The sequence below is a fragment of the Cygnus atratus genome, chromosome 1, assembly GCF_013377495.2.
Source record: "Cygnus atratus isolate AKBS03 ecotype Queensland, Australia chromosome 1, CAtr_DNAZoo_HiC_assembly, whole genome shotgun sequence".
Lineage (NCBI taxonomy): Eukaryota > Metazoa > Chordata > Aves > Anseriformes > Anatidae > Cygnus > Cygnus atratus.
Window position 1 is genome coordinate 201,137,001 of NC_066362.1, and position 21,948 is coordinate 201,158,948.

General features: G+C 45.6%; 1 protein-coding gene across 3 annotated transcripts in view; it reads left to right on the top strand.

Annotated features, from left to right (window-relative positions):
* The first annotated feature begins 503 nt into the window (after positions 1-503).
* RAB30 (RAB30, member RAS oncogene family) overlaps positions 504-21,948 on the top strand; it is a 46,939-nt gene continuing 25,494 nt past the window's right edge. Inside the window, exon 1 of one of the 3 annotated variants that reach the window (XM_035571208.2) lies at positions 504-726. The gene's annotated coding sequence lies outside the window, so the exon portion shown is untranslated. Of the gene's footprint in view, positions 727-1,751; positions 1,914-21,948 lie in introns of those variants that run through there. The other 2 variants (XM_035571206.2, XM_035571207.2) reach the window with 2 other exon arrangements.

Here is a 21,948-nt window from a genome sequence, read left to right on the forward strand (position 1 = left end):
GACATCTTAGTCCTGCTCCCCTCCCGCACCGCCATCACCCCACGCCACCAACATGGCGCCCGCCACCGCCCCCCTCCTCCTCCTCCATGCGGCTGCGCGGCGCGGGGCCTGCCGGGAAAGCGAGTCCCGCTCTCCCCCTCTCCCTATAGGCGCGGACGGCGAGGGTGACTACAACTCCCAGAAGACTCCGCTGCGGGCTGGCGTCGGCCAATGGGGGAGATGGGTGATGTCATCGCCCGGGCATTGTGCTCCGCTGGCACCGCCTCCCTCTGCCGGGAGGGGAGGGGGGGGGGGCCTGAGGGGGGGGGGGTCCCGCTCCTGCAGCCCCGGCACCGGGGGCGGCCTCGCTCCGAGCCCCTCGGAGGGGTCCTCCCGCACCGAGCCCTTGAGGGGGGGATTGCCTCGCTGCGTGCATAACGGGGAGAAAAAAAAAAAAAAAAAAAAGAAAAAAGGGGGGGGGTCTGCCCCGGGGGTAGCTGCGTGCCCAGCCCAGGGAGCCGCGGGGCACCGGAGGGGGGGTCCCGGGGGGGGGCTCAGCGCCCTGTGGGGTGCTCGCAGCCCGGCCCCCAGCCCCGGGGGGGGAGCATAGCACCGGGGGGTGCCCGGCACCGACCCCCGGGGGGCTGCACCTCGTCCCCCCCCTCCCCAAAACCCACCGCCGGGGAGCAGCGCCCGGCTCCCGCCTGGTTTTGTGGTCGTGGAGGGGGAGGAAAAATCCCGAACCAGGTGAGTTTCTGCGCTTGTTTTATTCTGTTTTATTCTCTTCTATTCTGTTTTATTCCCTTCTCTTCTCTTCTATTTTATTCTCTTCTATTCTGTTTTATTCTCTTCTATTTTATTTTAATTATTCTCTTCCATTTTAATGACTCTATTTCAATTATTCTCTTCTATTTTATTTCATTTGCCCTTTTTTATTCCCACCCCAATACATTTACCCGCACGGCGCGTTTCCCAACGTGGGGCTGTGCTGTGAGGGCTCTCCCGGGTTACTGCTATTAGAAAAAATCCGATTTTTTTTTTGGGGGGGGGGGGGGGGAGGGAAATAAGCCTAATTAGAGCACTGATTAGCGGGCCTCTCCCCGGCCCTTTGGGGGCGATGCGGGATGGTGCGTGCCGGGTACCGGGGTGCTGGGGGGACCCTGCCCTGTTTGCATCCCATGCGGTGCAGCGGCGAAAAATAGATAGGGTGGGCTTTTCTTCGCTGTCCTTCCGTGCTGCTGAGACGGGGAAAAAATAAAAGCCCTTCAAAAAGTCGCATCAGGTTTATTATTAATTATTATTATTATTAAGGATGGGGTTTGTGGTCGCTGGTGTGCGGTGCCTTGGGGTTTCTCCTGTTTGTCCCCCTCATTCCCAAGTCCTTGCCCGTGAGGGGGGCTCTGGTTGAGCCGTGCACCCGTCTGCGAGCAGCTTTTTGGTTTTTTTTTTCTCCGAGCCGTGTCGGGAGTGCGGATTTTCAAAGCTGTCAGCTGGACAGCCTGATGTTTTATTTCAACTCCCAAACTGTCGAATGAGGGATTTTTTTCCCCCCCTCCGTTTAGAAACGCGATAAGGGCAGACGTTTTAAACTTCTGAAAAACTTTGTGCCCCAGCAGATCTCTGTCGTGGTGCGACTTTACTCGCTCCTTGCTCTCTGCGGGATCTTTGCGTGACCGCTGCTGCGATATTGGTGCAAGATCCGAGGCATTTTCCCTAGCATGACATCAGGGTGCTTTCCCCTCCCGTATTTCTGCAGCCCCTTGCGGAGCACAGACCTCTGCCTTCGTGCTGGTGGCTGGAAAAGGGGCGAGGGCAGAAGGGTGCTGCTCCTCGCAGATCCCTCAGCATCTTTGCATGCCCTTTAAACTTAATCCTCCCCAAAGCCCTCCTTGGAGCCCGTCCCGAGGGCAGGAAGAGAGTGTACAGCTGAGCGGGTATTTAATATTTTATTTTTTTCCTTCTTTCTCCTGCGCATTTGTTTCTGCCCTTCCCTCGTGTAGCTGGCACTGGGCGTCCTCTGGCAGACTGTCCCCGAATCGCAGCGCTGGGGACCGGTGTCAAGAGCGCAGCGGGGACAATGAGCCTCCCTGTTTGGGTCCAGCACCCGCTTGTAAACACTCTGGGCTTGGGGTGCCCATGTGCAGCGCTTCGTAGCCTCCCTTCTTGCAGTGAGCTCCTGAGGGACACACGCAGCATCCCTACCTCCTCCTGGCATCCCTTTCATCGCTTTATTTTCCTTCCTCTCTGGTACCGACTCAAAGGGGAAGAACACCAGTGCATGCAGGCGGTGCCTTTGTTTAGCCATTTAAAAAAAAAATGTATTTATTTCCTGGAATAGCATTTCCCCCTTTATTTTGTAAGGGAGGGAACCGGCAATCTAATCCAGGGTTTCCCTTCCTGGCTGTAAAAGGAGAAGTTTTATAGCAGCAATTTTTGGTAGCTGTGAAGTGAAGGCACTGGAAATGAAGTGATAATTTGCCTGGGAATTGTGCTGGGAAATAGTGATGCAGACGGTGTGGAGAAGGAACAGGATGTCTGTGGCCAGGGATTTTTGTAGTTTAAAAGCAATGACATTTTTGTGATGTCGCCATTTCATTCTGCTTTCATCTTTGTATACCTGTGTGTTATTACATGTGTGTATTGCTATTTATGCTTGTCTCATCACTACTCCAATTATTAGGTCTCTTGAATTTAGAACGACTTCTAGCAGCGTTGTTTTGTGTGCTAGCATTTTCAAGCTATATGATACTACAGCAATAAGTGGATTAAAGATGTACTCCAGAAATCTACACTATTAATAAGATGAAAATTTGCTTTGCAGCAACAGAAATTGAGGGGAAAAAAAAATGGACCAAAGCTGCAAATCGCTCAGGAGATGAGTGATTCCAGTGACAGCACAAAGACGAGCGAAGTGGCTCTTCCTCCTGAGTAATTTGTGTCCTGATCCTGCAAGGAGCTAACTGCAATGTTTGCATTCACTGTGATTCAAGAAGCCCCCAAGATGCCAATTGCTGGAAGCAGAGGGACTCTCCCAGCAAGGCAGCGCTAAAAATTTCCTCTGTTTTCTTCTTCCCCCCTTAATTTCTTATTTGTGTCCAGCATCTGAAAAGGGGTTCAGGGCTAGATGTTCTCTTGGCCATGCACTATGCAGCTTTTATTTGTTCGGTTTTAGTTTATTTCTGGATCAAACTGCATTTGGTGTCATTGGCTGGTGTGTTGGTAAAAGGCAGAATTGGCTTTATCATTAACATCATCCACAGCCCAGAGCTGCTACAAAGAGGTGCAAGCCTCCCTGGAAGCTGTGGTGTCTCCCAGCCTTATGTATGGAGGAGTCAAAGGCTGGGAAGAAGGGAGGAACTTGGGAAGACCCAGAGCTGCAGCAGATTTGCTGTCTTTTAAGTCTTTTTTTTTAAGTCTTTGCTACAGAACAATGGGAGGCTGTGGATTTTCTAGCCTGGAGTCAGGGCCTGGTGAGGAAGTTGGAGTTCCTGGAGAAGCAGCGGATGGGTGAGGAGGGCCCTGTGCAGGGGCTGAGCAGTTGCTTCACCAGCAATTTTTTTTTTCCTCCTTTTCTTATTTTTACACAAAATATAGCCGAGCAAGAAATTGTTATAGCTGGGAATTAGATAAATTCATTTTCTAATTAAAAAAAAAAAGTCTTTTTTTTTTTTTTTAGGGCAGGACCAACAGTGTGAGTGCAAGCCTTGCTGTCAGCAAGTACAAAGACAGGAGTGAGAAAATGTGTGGTAGGGGCTAGTTTGTGCATTTTGCCAAACAACCGCCCAGGCAATAGGAAAGTTTGAGATTCATCATAATAGTGGGACCAGCATGGCAGAAGCACACCGGGTGGGCGTACCTAGCAGTGACGAGGCTGTTTAAACCAGAAGGCTTGCATGGATGCTTGCAGAACTTCAGGGCAGGAGACTTAGTAGGCAATAAAATCATCTTTTGTATTACAGGTGGGTTTCCAATGCTGAAAACATCCACCCGTTTGGACAGAGCTTGGGGCAGAGATGCTCAGCACCAGCCCAGCTCTGGCTGGAGGACGGATTACATGACCTCAGGCAGTGCTTTGATTTACTCTTCAGTTCCTGTGATTTCATTTTGCAGCAAGTCATTTAGCTTCCTGCCCCCCCATTGATTCTGTCAATAACTGACTAAATCCTCATTTTATTTTTAATGGCTCTCTTACAGCGTGAGACAACTGTCCTGTCCTGTTTGCGATGCAATCCTGATACCTTTTGGTCAGCTTCTGCTTAAATCACGAATTTCAATTGAGGGAGTTGGGTCAAACATTTCTTAGGTGCTAATATGTTGAATTAATTAGGGCAGAACAGGGATGAACACGTCCCTTGTCAATATTTAAACAGAACGAAGACCCCGTGAAAGTATGTCACTGTTATAGTAGTTTCATAACTCATCTGTGCTATTTAATGTTGGTCCTGAATATAGGGCAAAAGCAAGGTATTAGTGAGATGTGTGTTGTAGTGTTATCTGACTTCGCCCTGCATAGACAAAAATCATTGGAGAGCTTTGTTGCATTGAGCTCTAGATAGATACAAAGGCTGCAAACAGCTTGAGAGTTAATTGCTGTTTGTCATCCTGCCTCGCCCGGAGTTACTGCTCTCCCACTTCTCTCTGTGCAGAGGTGCACCGTTCCCTGATGTACTTCAGGCAAAATTTAAACCACCTGTTTAAACTAACCTAGCTATTACTTTCCAGAGATAATTAGGGAATAGGTGTACAAACAGAGGAAGAAACCTTCAGTAAGATTTTTGTATTGCTCAAGCTGTATGGAATTTCACTGAAATTTGCTACTGTCCAATTCAAGATCTGTGAATATCCTACTTACTTTCTTTCCCTTTAGAAGAAATACTTCCTTTTTAAGGCACTGCTGAAGTAAAAGTTAACTGTAACCTTTAAGTATCTGAATGGTGTTTTCTTTTAGACCTTGAAAAGAGAGAAGAGGAAGGAGAGGGAAAGCTGTGCTGGCATGAAAAAAGATGAGCTTGCACATGGTTTCCCAAAAGATTGTATCCTGCAGGGTGAGTTTAGCAAAGGAAGGAAAAAAAAAAGATGTTAGAGATGCCAAAGTGTACAGAAGCCAAACAGTGCCTGGGTAACTCAGGCCTGCTAGAGATGCTTTCCACGAAGAGAAGAACACGATGCAGGGCCCCAGCAGCCTGACCCACGGCTGCCCTGGGCTGCTCCTCATCTGCAACGAAGTCACAGAAACCGAAATTGTGCTTTTTGATTGTGCATTCAGCGAAAAGTCAGTTACTCGAAGGGCAGCGTGTGTGCATTTAAAGTGGGAATATTTCCTGATACAAATCCATCCTGTTATTCTCACAAGAGAATCATCATCAACCCCAGTCCTGCAGGATGGTGCTGAGCTTTGGCACTGGTTTGTTGGGATGTGAGAGCCTGTACGTGATCGGTCCATGTGCTTTTGGGTATTTTTGGCTGATCCCCGTGCACCCATGGAAGGAGTAGGTGGGATTGCCCCCCTATCTGGCTGTGGAAGGACGCAGCCCCTTCCCGGAGCAGCCAGCTGGTTGTAAGCGCTGCCTCCAATGGGCAGGCCCTACTGAGATAGCACTGGCTCAAAGGGGACTGTTGACATGCTTGTGCCCATCTGCTTTGCGGTGGAGGATTTTCCTTTGCCTGAGCCTCCCCTTGCCACCCGCTCCAGTGCAGCCACCCTCCTGCTGCATTTCTACGTAGTGATGCTCAGCAATAGCCCTGAGGAGCTTGGATACCCCCCGACTACAAATGAACCTGGGGAATGCCGTGAATGGGCAGAAACAGAGACTCTCAGCTGCAGAAGATGTGACGCCAATAGGGAACGGGTTGCTAAAGATGTTGGGTGGAAAGAAGGATGTGTGTCTGATTAGCAAACCGGTCCCCCTACGCTCTGCCCTGTGGTGAGTGAATTGCAAGGCACAGGAACTTTTCGAGCCCTCCTGTCTTTCTAGCAATCGCTCTTCTGCTCCAAATAACTATTCACCCGTAGATACAAAAGTGATGGGAACTGCGGTAGAAGCTGAGATCCATCCGTGTTAAGGATTTAGGCCAATGCCTTCATTTTGGAGGTGAATGCTGGCGTTCAGATTTACACTCAAAGAGCAAGTGAAAGGGTTTGCTGAGATCAGAAAAGAAGTCATGTTTCTAGACACCCAGATCTTGGTTTTGCTGTGTTGCAGAGAATGCTTTCAGTAATAAAAAGCTGACATGAAAAATAATCATTAGCACTTCTCTGTGATTTAAATTTCATTGCCTGAACTCAGAGTAATGGAAAATAGATCAGTCAAAGCTTTTTATCTAACAAGTTTATAAAGGGAGCCAGCTTCATTTCTAATTAGTGAGAAGTTCTCTGTGGGGCCATCTTCTGTGCTTCCAGGGTCTAATGCGTGGTGTACTCGTGACACTTGTGGATGCAGCACTGAGGATATTTATTTCAAATAACATCCTTTCTTAAAAACACAGTAAGACAAACTTGTATATAAACTTATTTCTTGGACAACCTGATTTCCTGTTAGTAGCCTCAAGATATCCAGTAAGGGGTCTCCACGCTGCAGAGCTCTTTGCTTATTTTCCTGTTGCTTTCCGATGACAAAGGGAGTCTTTACCTTCTCTAACTCAGGAGCTTCAGGATTTATTACAATGGCTGCTAAACCTGATTGACAGAGAGAAGAAGAGACTACCACTTGAAGAAAATAATCCTTTTGTTTGTTCTTGCTCTATAGCTATTAATTCAAATACCTGAAAAATAAATGGAGGGTTGAAAAAGCTTTCCTGGCTTATTTAGAATCTCGAGAGAAATCAGATTATTCCATTCGGAGATGAATAAAATATTTGGATGTGAGAATCAGGTAGCCTCTGTCCTTCATCCTGAAATTGCTGTGGGGATATTGGGTAATTTTTGTGCATCGAGAAGGAGATTAAGAGAAACAACAGGCATTTTATTCTTGCATCTTCCCTGACGTCCGTGGTGCATCATGTCCTGTGGAGAAAAGGTATTAGCTTCGATAAACCTGAGGTAATGAGTTTAATTAAAACCCCAGCAAAGACTGAAGTGATCTGTAGCTTTCGCAAGGGAGCAGGGGCAGGCCTGCGATTTACAAACATCTCTGGGCTCCCAAGGACGCTGGGGGAAGGCTGTTCCCAGCGTTTGGTTTCACGTAGGACTGGTCAGCCCATGGTACTGCTGAGTTTTGTAGGCTGAAAGTTCAACCTGTGTGATGATGGCTTTGGGCTCCATTCCTCTTCCCTGAAATCCCTCTGGTTCTGTGGCATGACTACAGAAAAGAGATTTCACTAGAAAGGGGTCATTTTAACACAGCTTGTAGCTAATTCCATGTCCTCTATCTAAAATCTGCTCGAGTGAAGCCAGTGTCTGTGCCATCCTCAGTTCCACCAGCCCTGCGGCAGCAGCAGCCTCCAGATTCTCCCCGTACTGTAGCCAACAAGATCATGGCATCCTCTAATTTCTTACATATGCATCTGATAATACACAAACCCCACTGGAAATACTCGCTCTTGAGAACATTATGTAGTTATGGGGCAATTCTTGCACAACATTGGGTATATATGGGATAAATCCTGCAGAGGCTGTATCCGTGTTACATGTACCAGAAGCCTGAAACATCAGAAGTGAAGCTGATGCCTGATTTCTCTATTGCATTTGTCCTTGTTCTGAACAATTTGTTCCTTCTAAAAAGGGAACTGTGCCCGTTTTCTTCCAGCCAGCAGTACTCGCGTTTCAAAAATACGGTAGTAGCATTTTACTCAGAGAGATGGACATGTGTGTGCGCACACGTTGAAACCCCCAAATAAAGCCAGATTTCTGTTAACTCTTTAATTTCAGCAGCCGAATGGGAACTCTGGAATTGAGGTCTTAATATTCAGGCTAACGGATTTGTGCTCGACCTACTTACAAGGGAGAACCGTGAGTGCGTGGCTTGGTTGGAAACTGCTCCGTGGTATCTGTAGGAATGAGGTTTCTTCTTGTGCTCTTGGGTGCTGCCATGTGCTGACCATCCTTTGTATGGATATAGCATGTATCTGGTGCAGGATCAAGCTGTGCCTTTTTACAGTCAGTAACCCCACGTCTGGTCTCTTCTATTTCCCCCCAAAACTGGAAAACAAATGCAGGTATATCAATACGGTGATCTTTAGGTAATTCTTGATGTTTCCATTAGGTTTGTAAACCTCAAAGACTAATTTTGTTAATGTATAGAGTTGTCCTATATTAGGAAATCTTTTTCTTCTCATTTAATGTTTCTTATTTCTTCTCTTTATGTGTGTATATATATATATATACACATATATATATATTTTAAGTAGCAATTCTGTTATCACAGTCCTGCAGAAAAATGGTGTCTTGGTGCATTGGCACTTGGCTGCACAGGTAGTCAGTCCCCACGTGGCACCAGAAAGCAGTGACAAAAGTGTCTTTGAATGCACAGCCTCTGACAAGTGTCTGCTGGGATGTTCTTCCCCCTGCCCTATTGCATCGTAGCCATGCCTGAACTTTCTGCTGCAGCCATGAATAAAGCCTGGGGAGTTTTTAAAGCTCCTCACTGAGTTGCTGCACTGCCAGAGACATCTGTGCTTCCACCATTAATCATTTTGCCATATGCATCATAAACCTACAGTCTTTTGTCAGTGGCCATCCCATTTATATCAGCGTTGTCTCTAACCTGTTGTGCCTCTAGATCAAGAAACTACCTGCTTAAAGCTAATCTTAATGTTAATATTATGATTTGGGTTTGGACTCGATGATCTCTCGAGATCCCTTCCAACCCCTATGATTCTGTGATTTTCTTTTTCCAGGTTAATTTTCTTGGGACAGTGCCCCCAAACTGATTCACTTTGCAGCCATACAGATGCTTAGCTGGTATTTAATTTCAAAAAGAAAAGAAAAAAGAAAATTTCAAAAAAAAAAAGTTTTTAAAACAAATCCCCTCTAGTTAGAAACTCAGAACTGAAGAAATTCAAAATTAATTGAGTATTGACTTGTTCAAGTAAACAACCAAGGAATACATTCACTGTGGGCTGAGGCTAATTCTGTTAGGGTAAAGGAGGCTGATTGTGAAATAAATATTAAATAACGTGTCTCATTAAGTTGTGCAGCTTTACAAAAGCTGTCGCCACGGGGAGGAAAAACCTGGCGTGAATTATTGTTTGTTTACTTCAGCTGTCAGTCATCGCGGCGGTGAGCGTGCTGCATCAGTTCGTAGAGTAGCCGTCAGTAACCAGGGCATCCCGCTTCAATGTCAAACGCCTTGCAGAAAAATGTGTGAAACTGCATACAAAATTCTTTCCATCGCGTTAACACATCTTTCACAATATTCCTTATTTTTGCTTGATGACATCAGTTCTGGGAGATGCCAGAATGCCGTAAATACCTCCTGTGCGATGCTGGGTGATGCTTCGTTAATGAGTGTACTTAAGTCTGTGTCTGGTAGTCTGGAGGGATTGTCCATGCCTGGTTCTGCCTCTGATGCAGGGTTTGAGTCATTCATTTCTTTTTGGCGGTTCCTGTGTTTTATTTATTGCTCAGATTTTATTACCAGTGGTAAAGTCTTTGAAATAGGGCTTTTTTTTTTTCCTGTTAGTCCCCATTTCATACTGTGAGAATATAGAATTACCTGCATCTTGTGGGTGCTACAGTAGTAAAGGTAACCAGTGCTGCACCTGGGTGTGCATGGGGAATAGCATTAGTGATTTAGGGAACGCAGTCTCTTTAGTTTCACTGCGAGGAAATCTGTATATAATTTGCATCTTTCTCTAGAAGGAGTTTGAAAGCAAGATGGTTGAATTCTGCATCTAACTGCTTTACGGTTAGAGGCAAGGCACTCCCAAACTTTGTCTCTTGGTTGCCTCCATCTGTAAAATGGAGATAACCTCAGAGGGATGCCTTGAATATTCATCAGTGATTTATTGTTTGCTGCCGATGAAAAGTGTTACAGGCAACGTTAATGAAGTTTATAGCTCAGCCTCTCTGCTGCGCATTGATCAGTATTTCAGACATCCGCAGTCTCCACACTGAGCACTAGCAAATTCTTAACTGGACTCAGTCTGTAGATGACAATAATAACTCCGATTTATGCCAGGCTTTTCCTTTGGAAGAACTCCAAAGAATTTTATAAGCTGTCATGCAAGCCATGGTGTAACTATTGCCTTTGCAGCCACCAGCTCTCGGCGAGGTGCTGCGTGATGGGTATTGTAATGCAGTTGGAAGCCATGTGTGAGAGGAGAGCAAAAGAGGAATAATGCTGCATGCAGGGGGGGTGGCACAGGCAGGCAAATAAGGAGACAAACTAGTACTACCCGAATTGTGAATTGTAGCTTTGAAGTGATCCGTGATTCCTAGAGCTCAAGTGACTGTCGTGCAAAACGAGGCATTTTTGTTGCAGTCCCACTGTGCTGTGGTTTGGGTTCAATCCCATTCAAGCAGAAGGAGCACTGTTTGCTCTCAGGGGGCTCCTTCTTGCAGAGCACGTGCTTTTCTGGGGATCTTCATTCAAATACTGCGGTACAACAGTGTGATTTCAGGGATTCCTCAGCCTGGATGACTGCACATATCATGTCCTCTTATGGAGGCAGAAGGCATAGTCGCTATTGCTGTTTGTTCATCTAAAAGAGTTGAAAGCCAAACCCAAGCAATTTACACTCCAACTGAAGTTCCCATTAACCCTAAATCCTTTTACGAGGTGTGAGTCCCTTTGCAAAGATGTTGGCTAAGGGCGTGTTAAGTTCAGTTGGGTCTGTTCCCTGGAGCTTTGCCTTCTCCCCTGAGTTGGAGACACCTAGGATGGGTTGTCTGAAGTTAAATGTTGTTGTTGTAGGTGCCAAACACTGTCACTGGAAAGAGATTTGGAAGTGCTCTGAGATGCTTGTCTTATTCACAGATTAGATAAAGAGTCCAGACCTTTTGTAAGACTAATGTGGATATTTCAGTAAGCTCCTCAAAGGTAGGTAAGAAGAAACAGTGCCACAGTGTAATCTTCCAGGCTGGTATCACATGTTACTGCTTTTAAAGACTTGACACAAGGTTCAAGCTGTCAAATGATTTATTAACAAGAGATTCATCAGCTTTTGTGGATGCTGTGTGAGAACACTTTTCAGAGAGGTTTTGAGCACTTCACAAAGTGCTGAAGCTTCAAGGGCTCAGAACCACTGAAAACCAAGCCAGAGAGGTTCAGAAAGTAGCTGATGCAAATCAGTAGTGATGTCTGGAAGAAGCTACGACGGGAATACGTGGGGAAGAAATGTGTGGCTGCTGTGTGTGCTCTTGTTGGACAGGGATGAGTGTCCTGAGCAACCAGGCAGCTGCAGCCAAACAGAAATGGCAAGGGTAAGGGACTGTGCACCTTTGCTACAGTGCAGACGCTAGTTTGGCCTCATCCTAGCTGCCTGTTGGTCAAAAAACGTAAGGAAATTGGATTCTTTTTATAATTTTTGCTGAAACAGTCTTTCCTTCAGAGAATTCTGAGCCTGCTGGCCAGCCAGGCTAGGTGATTGCTAAAGCCTGCTTTCCTTACAACATGGAGTTAAATGTGCATAACACTTCTAAGGAAAGGGGAACTTGTTGAATTCAGGTGCTTGTTTGGCAATGTTCATCCAAAACTCACCTTGTTATGGAGAAGAGCTTGCATTGTATCTTTAGGCTTGGTCCGGGCAAAACAGTATTTCTGTTTGGAGTACCATTACCCCTGGGCTAATGGAGACCACATTAGTCGATAGAGCAGAGCTTGAGGCTTGGCTTCCTGCCTGTGCCTGCCAGTTATATGCTTACACTGATCTTTACAATAAAAACAAAACACAATAATTATAGCCTGTTGGCTGAGTTTATATTTTTGGTATATTGTGTTGCTGGGACTCTGAAAGCCTCTGAGTCATGGATTCTGGTCTTTCTAGATATTTAAAACCCGATAAATTCTATATTTTGCTAAACCCCACACCCCATTGAATATATGTAGTGATGGCAGTCAATGACTGCATTAATGTTTAATCCAGTACATTTTTCAGCTTTAGGATCTCATTCATCCATATTGCTGCAATTGATCCCTCCTAGAAATACTGTGGTAATTAGAGGAGAGGCTGATTTGCAAGCATTACTGTGACATGTATAACCAACCTGTCTTATTTTGATCCTTTCATTACCTCTGCTTATGAGTTTAATTGTGTATCATCTTGAGTAGGACCTGCTGTTTGTGCTAGGAATGAAGGAGGAGCGTGAACTTTTCATTTGCATGTTAATGGCACTTTGTCTGGAAAGGTGTTATGGGGATTCAAGCAGTGCTGTGCAGAAAAAGATAACGTGTCCAGTATGGAATCAACTTTGATGGCTAGTAGTTCAGATATTGCTAATAATTAGGGCCTTTTTCTTTTGATATTTCAAATGCACCTTTATAATAGACAAGGCAATTGGCATGATTTAGGAAGAGAATTATTACGGAGAACACCTTCCCATAATCAGCATCTATCTCCTCCTAGGAAGGAAGAGCTTGTAATTTGCATGCCCTTTGAAAAGTGAGGATGTATTAATTGGGTCTTAATATGTGATGTGCCACAGAGGGACATATTGGAAAATGTTATACACTATACAAATGTTATACACTAGCTGGATTTCTCATGTGTAAGATATGCATGTTGCTGGAAATGTTGGTTATTCTCAGTAACAGCAGTGAAGTGCCGATGTACAGGCTATCTTGTGAAGTTAGTTTGGCTTTGAGGGCTTTGTCTAAGACGTTTTACCCTCAAACTTATGATTTTAAAAAGGAACATCTTGTATTTTATCCTAAGCTTGAAATGGTTCCCAGTGTTGCATACCTCAGTGTGTGGCTGGGGTCATTTTTCTTTTTAAAAGGGACAAACTCCTAATGGTCGTTTTGACCATAGCTGGCAAAGCCACGGTACTACCCACCACTCTCCTGCTTTCACGTGGGAAGGACTCGCTCCGAACAGTTACAGAAATCCCTGTAAATATCAAAAATGCATGTTATGATGCTTCTTCAAATCCCTCCTAACTCCCTGCTTTCCTGACGTCACTTCATCTGTTACTTTTTTCTCATCTTGCCTGTGTGTAGTGATAGCCCTGAGGTGGAAAATAATGCTTACCGAGGGATTTTTGCCTAGTATGGAGTACAGTGAGGTCATCAGCCTGGCTTGAGTGTTATCCGCACACAGTTTAGAAGTTACTCTTAAGGATGAAGAAATGGGAAAAATGCACATACTGTTTGTGCACAACTTGTTCTTTCTTTGAAGTCTAAAGGATGTACGCGTGGGCACATATGCGTGGTGGAAAGCGTGCTTGTACGCTCCTCACAGGAGTTAAATGTTGAGTGAATTTTTTGAGTCGTAACTCAGACTTTCCAGACTTTCCTCTTTCAACATGGTAGCCCCCACCAAATTATAATATATTATTTCAAAGCAGAACTCATTTTTATGTTGTTGGAATCTGTACAACCTTCTGTAGAGCCTGGTATATATAAAGCTCGTATCATGCACACCAAAATAGAGCCAAGCAGCAAACACCAGGAGCAAGAAGGAGAAGCTGAGTGCGTGAGGTAGGGAAGCCACACATGTGGGATCTGTAGCACTGCTCTCGTTTTCTTAAACAGCGAAGCTGATGTTTGAGTGACTTTCATGTTTGACTTGCTGGTTGTTGAAATACACGATGAATGAATAATTTAACCTCAGTGCAATATTATATTTTTAATCGTGGCTTCATACACATTCATTACAGCATACAACACTCATTTAGGGCAGATCTGGATTGTCCTAAAAATGCATTTATGGTAAGAGTGAAGAAGATGTTCATAGCTGTGCTTGGGCTTTATTTTGCTGCCTTTGGGGCAAACACAAGACGACACAGACCTACTCCAAAGAGCATGAGCTGTCTTCACTGACTGTTTAATAAATATACAAACAGTGCTTTCTGTGATCTTCATTATCTGCAACTCCTGCAGTCCTACCTGGGAAGCCTCCCTCTGTGCTTACCCAATTTCATGGAGGGGGAAGAGAAGCTGTTAGTTGCCAAGAGAAGAAACTTGAACCAATTTAAGTGAGAACCTGGAGCTGCCAGCCTTCACCCCATGCAGGGTGTGAGACCACTGCAGAGCAGCAGAAACAGAGCCAGCAACCAAGGCAGTGGATTAGTGAGCACGCAGTGAAAACCCGGATTTCTTCACTGGAGATGAAGTTCTTCACTCCAAAGGCTACAAAAAGACTTTTTTTTTCTTTTTTTTCTTTTTGATGCGGAGCATTTGTTTTTGCCACAAGCCAGCCTACATCTTGATGACAAAATGGTGCTTAAACCTGTCTGCTTGTGTTGCGCCACAAACGGGATACTTGACACTTAATGCCTAAATTTCCACGATTGCCTTGGGCTGTTTTGTGCTTTTGACAGCAAACCGAAAGCCTATTTGGAATTTACAAGAGCGTGGTTTATTACAGATGCACGGCTCAGTTGTGGGAAGTGGCGACTCCTGTTCGGATTGGCATTGAGATTTCTACTCTAACCCGTTTTATGCTCAGTTGAATTCAGATTCCTGGATCTGATGCGCAGTTTCACCAGAATACACATGGCCTTTGTAATTTTAAAAATGGAGTGTTTTCTGACTTTTGGCAGAGGTGACCCTAAGGCTCTTGACCTTGTCTCTGCAGGTATCTGGTTGTGTCTGTTGGGGATTAGGGACACGTTTTACTACTTTGTCCTTGCCACTGTCCCCTCCTGGCTGCATTTCTCCTGCTTTGGCCATGCTGCACCAGGTGCTGATGCACCTCTCCATAGAGGTGCCAGCCAAGCTTGCGGTGCTCCAGCAGCCTCTGTGAGGCATCTTTATCCAAGATCCTGTCTTTACACCCTGAAACTTTTTTTTTTTTATAACTATAACCAAAACTGCCTTACAGTTTCTTTCCACCACTTTTTTTTTTCCCCTTGTAAACTTAGAGTTAAAACATGTTTCTTTTAACCATAATTTCTAGCAATTCTGGGTACTGCCAGCTAAGCAAATACCCCAGACTTGATGAACACAATTTTCAATCTCTGTTACTGCTTACTTTTGCTTTTTATCATGCCTGTATCCAGTTCTTCAAGCTGACTACATTTCAGTTGTTCTGCAGGTGACTGTTGCAGAGACTCCGAAGTGTTTGTGCGAAAAGGGAGCTACAGTGCACATTAGTGGTAAAGACGTCAGTCATTAAAATAGTTGGCATTTAGGGTCATCCCTTGGAGAGAAGCTAGAAAAAGGAAAAGCAGAGGAGTTTGAAAAGGTGTTTCAAAGCTGGAATTTGCTTGTTTTTCTAGAATTGTCTCACCACAATAAATTTGTGCAATCTTTGCAAACTGTCTGATAATCGAGAGAGAGAAGTTGGGGAAAATAACACTGACTTTGTAAATCTGCTTTCAAAGTTAAGTTTTAAGGTGATACTTCTGGAAAAGTCCCTTAAACAGAGCTTTGTGGAGCAGGTGAATTTGGTCTTACAGTGCCACTTCAGGGCAATGCTTCCAGAGCAGTTCTTTCTCTTGCTTCAGGGATGCTGTATCAGACGTGAAAGCTGTCCACAGCTCATGGCAGCTTGTTCTGCAGCACGAGCTGGCACTTGTGCATGGCCTGACACTGCGTGGGAGCGGGCTGGGGACAGCAAGGCTGCCCTTCTGTTTCGCGGAATTAAATGGCAAATTGAAACGTTAAGAGGGAAAACTGTGTTTTGTTAAATGAAAATGCCTTATGTTCAGCTTTGAGTTACAAATATTGTTATTGAGTAGACAGCCCGTTCTGTTAAGGAACAAATGGTGGCAGTCCAAATAATTCCGTATCAAGTTAGGGAACTGCAAAGAAGGAATCAATGTGAGATGTTACATACCCATACAAAGGCACAAGCACAGTCTGTCTGTCTCATGCCATTTCCTCTGACAAGCCATATCCTAAAGAAAAATGTCAAAGTATATATGTATTTAAGTAGCTGATAATGGCAGCCTTTTTTCTGTGACTTACTTAAACACGCTTTTCTTTCAGGATTGCGTGTCAAGACCTTGAGCTCCTAAGTGTAAATAGTTGGCATTAGCCTCAGGACAAAGTCTCCTAGCCAGGATTAAAAACATTTGCTCTGCAACATCCTTAAAGGACTAAAATTGTGTGATGTCCCAGTGTCAGCCCCCGCCAACGCAGCAACTTACAGACAACTCTTTTCACTTGCTTTTGGTTTTCTTTGTTTTCCTTTTTTCTTCTCAGCCTACCTTTAATTCCCCTTTGGCCTGTGTTTTGTTCTTTGCCAGTCCCTCCCAGCATCCACCCCCTCACACAGCAGTTCAGGAAAGCTCTGCACCCCAAATGGCCGGAGGGCAGCAGCCCTCTGTGGTGGTTTCACACCACAGGGCAGCTGAGCACCAGCACACCGCTCTCCCACTCCACATCCCCAAAGGAAGAGGGGGAGAAAACACAATAGAAAAGGGCTCCATGGCTGAGATGAGGACAGGGAGATTGCTCACCAGTTACTGTCACAGGCAAAACAAACTCAGCATAAGGTAGATTAATAAAATTTAGTGCCTATTACTAACAGACTAGGGCAGTGAGAACTAAAAGCAAACTACGAACACCTTCCTCCCATCCACCCTCTTCCACCTCCTCCCCCTGAGTGGTGCAGGGGAACAGGGAATGGGGGCTGCGGTCAGTCCCTGACGCTTCATCTCCGCCGCTCCTTCACGGTCACTCTCTGCCCCTGCTCCACGTGGGGTCCCTCCCACGGGATGCCGTCCTTCCCGAACTGAGCCTGCGGGGGCTGCGCACAGGCCGCAGCTCTTCAAGAACTGCTCCCACATGGCTCCGTACCACGGGGTCCATCCCCCAGGAGCAAACGGCTCCAGCACGGGTCCCCCACGGGCGGCAGCTCCCCCCAGACCCCCTGCTCCTGCGTGGGCTCCTCTCCACGGGCTGCAGCTCCCTGGCCTAGAAAGCCCTGTTGTCTGTGCTTTTGGCTTATTTTCTGGCTGAAAGAGCTGAGTCTCCTTGTTGTGTGTTGTGGCTGTAATTCCAATAACTCCAGCAACCTCAAAATTGCAGCACTGTGGTGTGGGTAAGGGTTAATGTGTGAGTCTTTTGTGACACAATTCAGTGTTTCTGAGCTGAAAAGTTATTGTGGAAATCTGTTTATCCCATCCTGGATGCAAAGTGAGCTTTTTTTTTGTACGTTCATGCTGCAGGGTTTGATCTGCAGCCCTGCAAGCACAGCCTGTCTTTGGTCAGGGAGAAGGAAAATGAGGAAACTCCTTCCTTTTGCCACATATATAAAAGACGAAGGATCCAAACTAGTTACCCTTCTAGACCCCATTGCCTTGAGCTAATTTGCTAGGGCACCCCTGATCACAGCTCAGCACAACCCGGTGTGGTTTGTTGTAGCGGTGAAGGATCCACAGGGCAAACAACCCCCCGATGCCCATCGCTTCGCTTGAATGTGGCCCTCAGTGTATGTACGCAGTGAGTTTGAGTGCGATGCTGCAGTTTTGTACCCCAGCTGCTTTTCGGAGAGTTTAAGCGCAGGCGATTGAGGTTTTCATTAGAGAATGGACTGCTTTCCAGTGTGCAGTTGTGCAACTTTTGCAATCCTGGCGGATGGGGGTGGGAAATGTGGCAGAAAAAAGCCTAACCCACAGAGGAGCATCGCTTCCAGCAGCTTATAACAAACATGATTCCTTAGGGTCCTGTTATTCCTTCCAGACAAAAGAGCCAGAGCCTGGGAGTGCAGAGGAAGGCTTGCAGGAGGGGAAGGGCTGCAAATAAAACCAGCAGAAGAAGCCGTGGTGGTGAAATCGGTGACGTAAAGCTCCTGTGTGGGCATCCTGCGCTTCCCAGGCTTGTAGCGTGCAGCCCAAGAACAAAAGGCAGCGAGCACGGCTGGTAGGAGCCGGCTCTCTGGGGGCCTGCTCCTGAAGTTACAGCCAAATTAGCTCCTGCCTCTATTCAGCAAATCTGCTCTGATGAAATGTGTGCATTGCTGGTGGTGGAGGGTTCACTGAATGTCTCGAGTTCGCGAGCAATTATTAGGAAAACATTCCCTTCAAGCCATGAAAAAAGGCATTTCTGTTGTCTCCTCTCCTCCAAAACACACAAGTTGGAGAGTCGGGGATTTTCTTTTGCCATGACAACCAATGAAACTGCAGAGCCATGTGATTTCTCTATCCTTCCTATGATTAAATCTTTTTTTTTTTTTTTTAAGGGCCATGTTGCCAGCAGAGTTGGGAAATATCAGGTGTTATTTGTTTTTCTCATGTAGATTAGGCAGGATTTAATTTGCACGTTTGCTTGGGAGCCTGAGTGAGCCAGGGGTTATTGATATTTCCATGATTCATGTTAAGAACAGTGTCTTAGTTCAGAACTACCATTTTGTACTGAAGCATCATTTTTTTTGCTCTTTCCTGACACTCTGGTATTCTTAACAGTGTCCTGGCTGCTGCAGGACAAAAACCACCATGGGACCTAAGAATGCTGATGAACAATGGTGAGGTTCAGAGACCTAAGCCTCGGGGATGCTGGTTTATGTGTGTTACAAACAGATCGGAGAGAGAATTCATGACCCAATAAATCTCTTCCCATTCTTATGCCAGGGAAAGGTTTTTGAAAATATAAAAAGTGAATGGACACGCACAGCATTCGGTGCCTAGTCCTGCTGCCACTGAAATCCATGCAAGGTTTGGACCTTGGATCCACTGGCTCCAGTTCTGAGCACTTCACGTGAACCTAAAGCCTAGGGCTGCTGTTACTGCCAGCAGGCTCGAGTGCCAGCATTTATCCTCTCTTTTAAAAATTGCTATCTTCTGCTCAGAACTTTCCCCAGGGTGCCAAATATAGATTCAACACTAAAAAAAAAAAAAAAAGAGAAAAGAAAACTGAGAGCAGCTCTGTTGCTAAGGAATAAAAATAAGTGGTCACAAATACAGAGCTGACATGCCATCCAGCTTCTCCACGACCACGAACCTGTGTGCGTGCGACTTCTGTAGCTGGGTGACAGCAAGCACTTCCCAGGCTGCATGCGTTGTGTGGGCATCGGTGCCTAAGGAGGGCTGGCTACTGTTTGCTCTAGGTAAACAAAAGGAAATAATTTCCTACTTCCTAATAGTAGCCCTGAAGAGGTCAAAAGTCAGCCGCTGCCAGATCAGGATTAGTAAAGGACAAGTTCTGAATTTTTATGTGTAGCCCAGCAATGTCTATATTGGAAAAGCCCTGAGAGATTATGTGTGTGATAGGAATATATTTCTGAGCAAAGGGTGTGCGTGTGCCGTTCTTTGGAAGATCTTGGGCTGTGTCATAGGGCTGTTGTATGTGGACAGCATCAGAAGGGTGAATATCGGTGCTGCAGAAGCTGCAGTTGCTCCTTCTTGTTCTCTACAAATGCAAATCTCTATCAGCAAATCTCTGCAATAATTTATTAACCTGGGTGGCTGGAGACATGGAGAAGCTGAGCTGGGAGCAGAGGTGAGCAGAGGTGAAGACGTGATTTATGCAGGCTAGAGACCGCTGTGACCAGCGCTGTAATCTAATGTGTGCATGCACATCATGCATATGCGAAGCTTTTTTTTTGTGGGCCTCAAGGTACCACTTGCTGCACCAGCTCTAAATAATAAATCTAAAGGACCGTGCCTCTGGAACACTCCCCCCCCCGTCATCCGCCCACAGATTTCAGGCCTTTAGGTAAGCTATTTGAGTAATGTCTCTGCAGAGGTAGGAGACCTTGAGCAGAAACCTTCCACCAAGAGCTGTTTTTTTGCTTTTGAGGATTTCTTTTAGTGTCAATTTTAACCCACACGGACTCCTGAATTGTAGCCAACCACCCTAGATGGAAAACTGTACTTTGGCAGTGGTTTAGGACATGTGAAAAGTACTTTAACCAACCTTAAGGGGAATTGAAAGTTGGCCACGTGTTAGCACGTGAGCTAAAATTTTGCCAGAACATGAGTACAGAATTGTAGTCTAGGCTGGAAAAGACCTTCAACATGATAAAGTCCATGCCTTACTCTGTGGAGAAACCTATGGTATCCTAATAAAGGCCTTACCCAGGAGCCATCATGGTGAGAAATTGCCATTACAGACATATTAGTGATGATAAAAATACTTTTCTATAGAAATGAAATTCTGGGAGGTGCCTGTATGGCCAGCACGTGCAGAGTTGGGATGGTTTTGTGGCATCAGTCCTGTTTTGTTCCCCCTGTTTCAGCAGGGAGCTGCTCCACTAAAAACGAAACTGTATTCCTGCAAGTAAATTTGGGGCAGGCTTTGTTGTTAATCTGCAACAAACCATGAAATGATGAATAGATGCAATAGTTCATAACCTGCCATTACTTCAGGCATTGGAACAGGCTGCCCAGAGAAGTGGTGGAGTCCCCATCTCTGGAGGTATTTAAGAAGACGTGTGGACATGGTGCTAAGGGACATAGTTTAGTGATGGGACTCAATATGGCAGGTTGATGGTTGGACTTGATGATCCTGAAGGTTTTTTCCAACCTAAATGACTCTGATTCTATGACTTCCCATGTGGGAAGCATGTTTTACCTGCATTGCTATGCATACACATGCAGGATTGCACTTCTTCTAGCCGAGCTTTTTGGGTTTTCACAAAAGGTGCAGTTTTGCACTTTGCTTCAGGCTATGTGGGCTAGCAGGAACTGCTGCCTGTCCTTTGTCCCAGGCTCCTGCTGCCTCCCCTGCATCTGGGGCCCTGCAGTCATCTACATCCGAGGTCTGAGCCAACTAAAATCTAATTCTGCTCTCCCATCCCCAAATTCTTTCCCATCTGGAGTGGGTCCCAGCTGGCAGGGCTGGGAATAGCTGGGGACCTTCCCTTGGAGGCAGCAGGGCTTAGATCAACTTAAACCAGTCATGAAGCTACACCCAAGTCTCTCTGTTATTTCCCCTTTCTTCCCCCTCTGAACAATTTGTTTTCATGAAACATCTGCTGCTCTGGCAGATTCCTGCAGTTAAAAATGTTCTGGAGCCTTTTCTTGCAGAAGTGCAGCTGCCTGCATATTCCCTGTCAGCTCAGCTGAAGGTTTGCTGTCAAATGACAACATTTTTTAGAGGGGAAAACACTTGTACTGGTGGCGTGGTTTTGTTATGAGGCAGAAATGTATGTGTGTGCCCTTCTGCGTCTTCCAACGCATAAGCATATATGATGCTACAGGTAAAAGGTACTTTCTGTATGGAAATAATAGGATTTGATGAATTGTCTCTGTTAGCTGATGCTATGGCATTTCCTCTGCCATCTTCACAGGGGTCTGTAGCTCTTAACTCTGTTTTATGGTACTCCTTCATCACTTCATTTTCAAAAAGTATTAATTTCTGGAAGAGAATTCTTCCTTTAAAATGCATAACAAAGGCAGAATTCCTTAAAGACAAACTCACTGCTGCAAGTTGCCACCTTTCCCATTATGGTTACACAGATGCGTAATGCACAGAGTGGCTGGCTTGTGACGAGTGTGTGGCTGAGAAAGAAGCCTCTGCTTGAAACAACATCACTGCTTCGTATCCTCATGCAAGTGTTTGTTAAACACAAAACAAAATAAAACTTCTTTAACAACCCTGCTCTGCAGTAATAGGCTGTACTCTCGAATTGCTCTTTGCTGGGCAATGGCACTCAGGAGGTTTCTCTTAGCACTGTACAGATGCTGAGGGCTGGGACAAACGAGACAGAAACGAACACAGCCGGTTTATTTTTAAGTGCCTTTTGACTTGTCTGCTCTTACACCTCATCTGAGACTCTTGCATCTTCAAGGTAAAGCACTGCAAAGTGGCAAATGCTACTGCTTTCTGAAATCCCTTTTGTAATTGCCTTGTTCTCTCCTACCTCTGGGTACATGGAAGTGCTGGGCAGATAAATGGCCTGCCTGAGGCCATGTGCCAAGGCAGCAGCAGAGCAGCACATAGCCCTGGGGATGCTAGCCTCTCCCTTTGTTCTCAAGGAGAT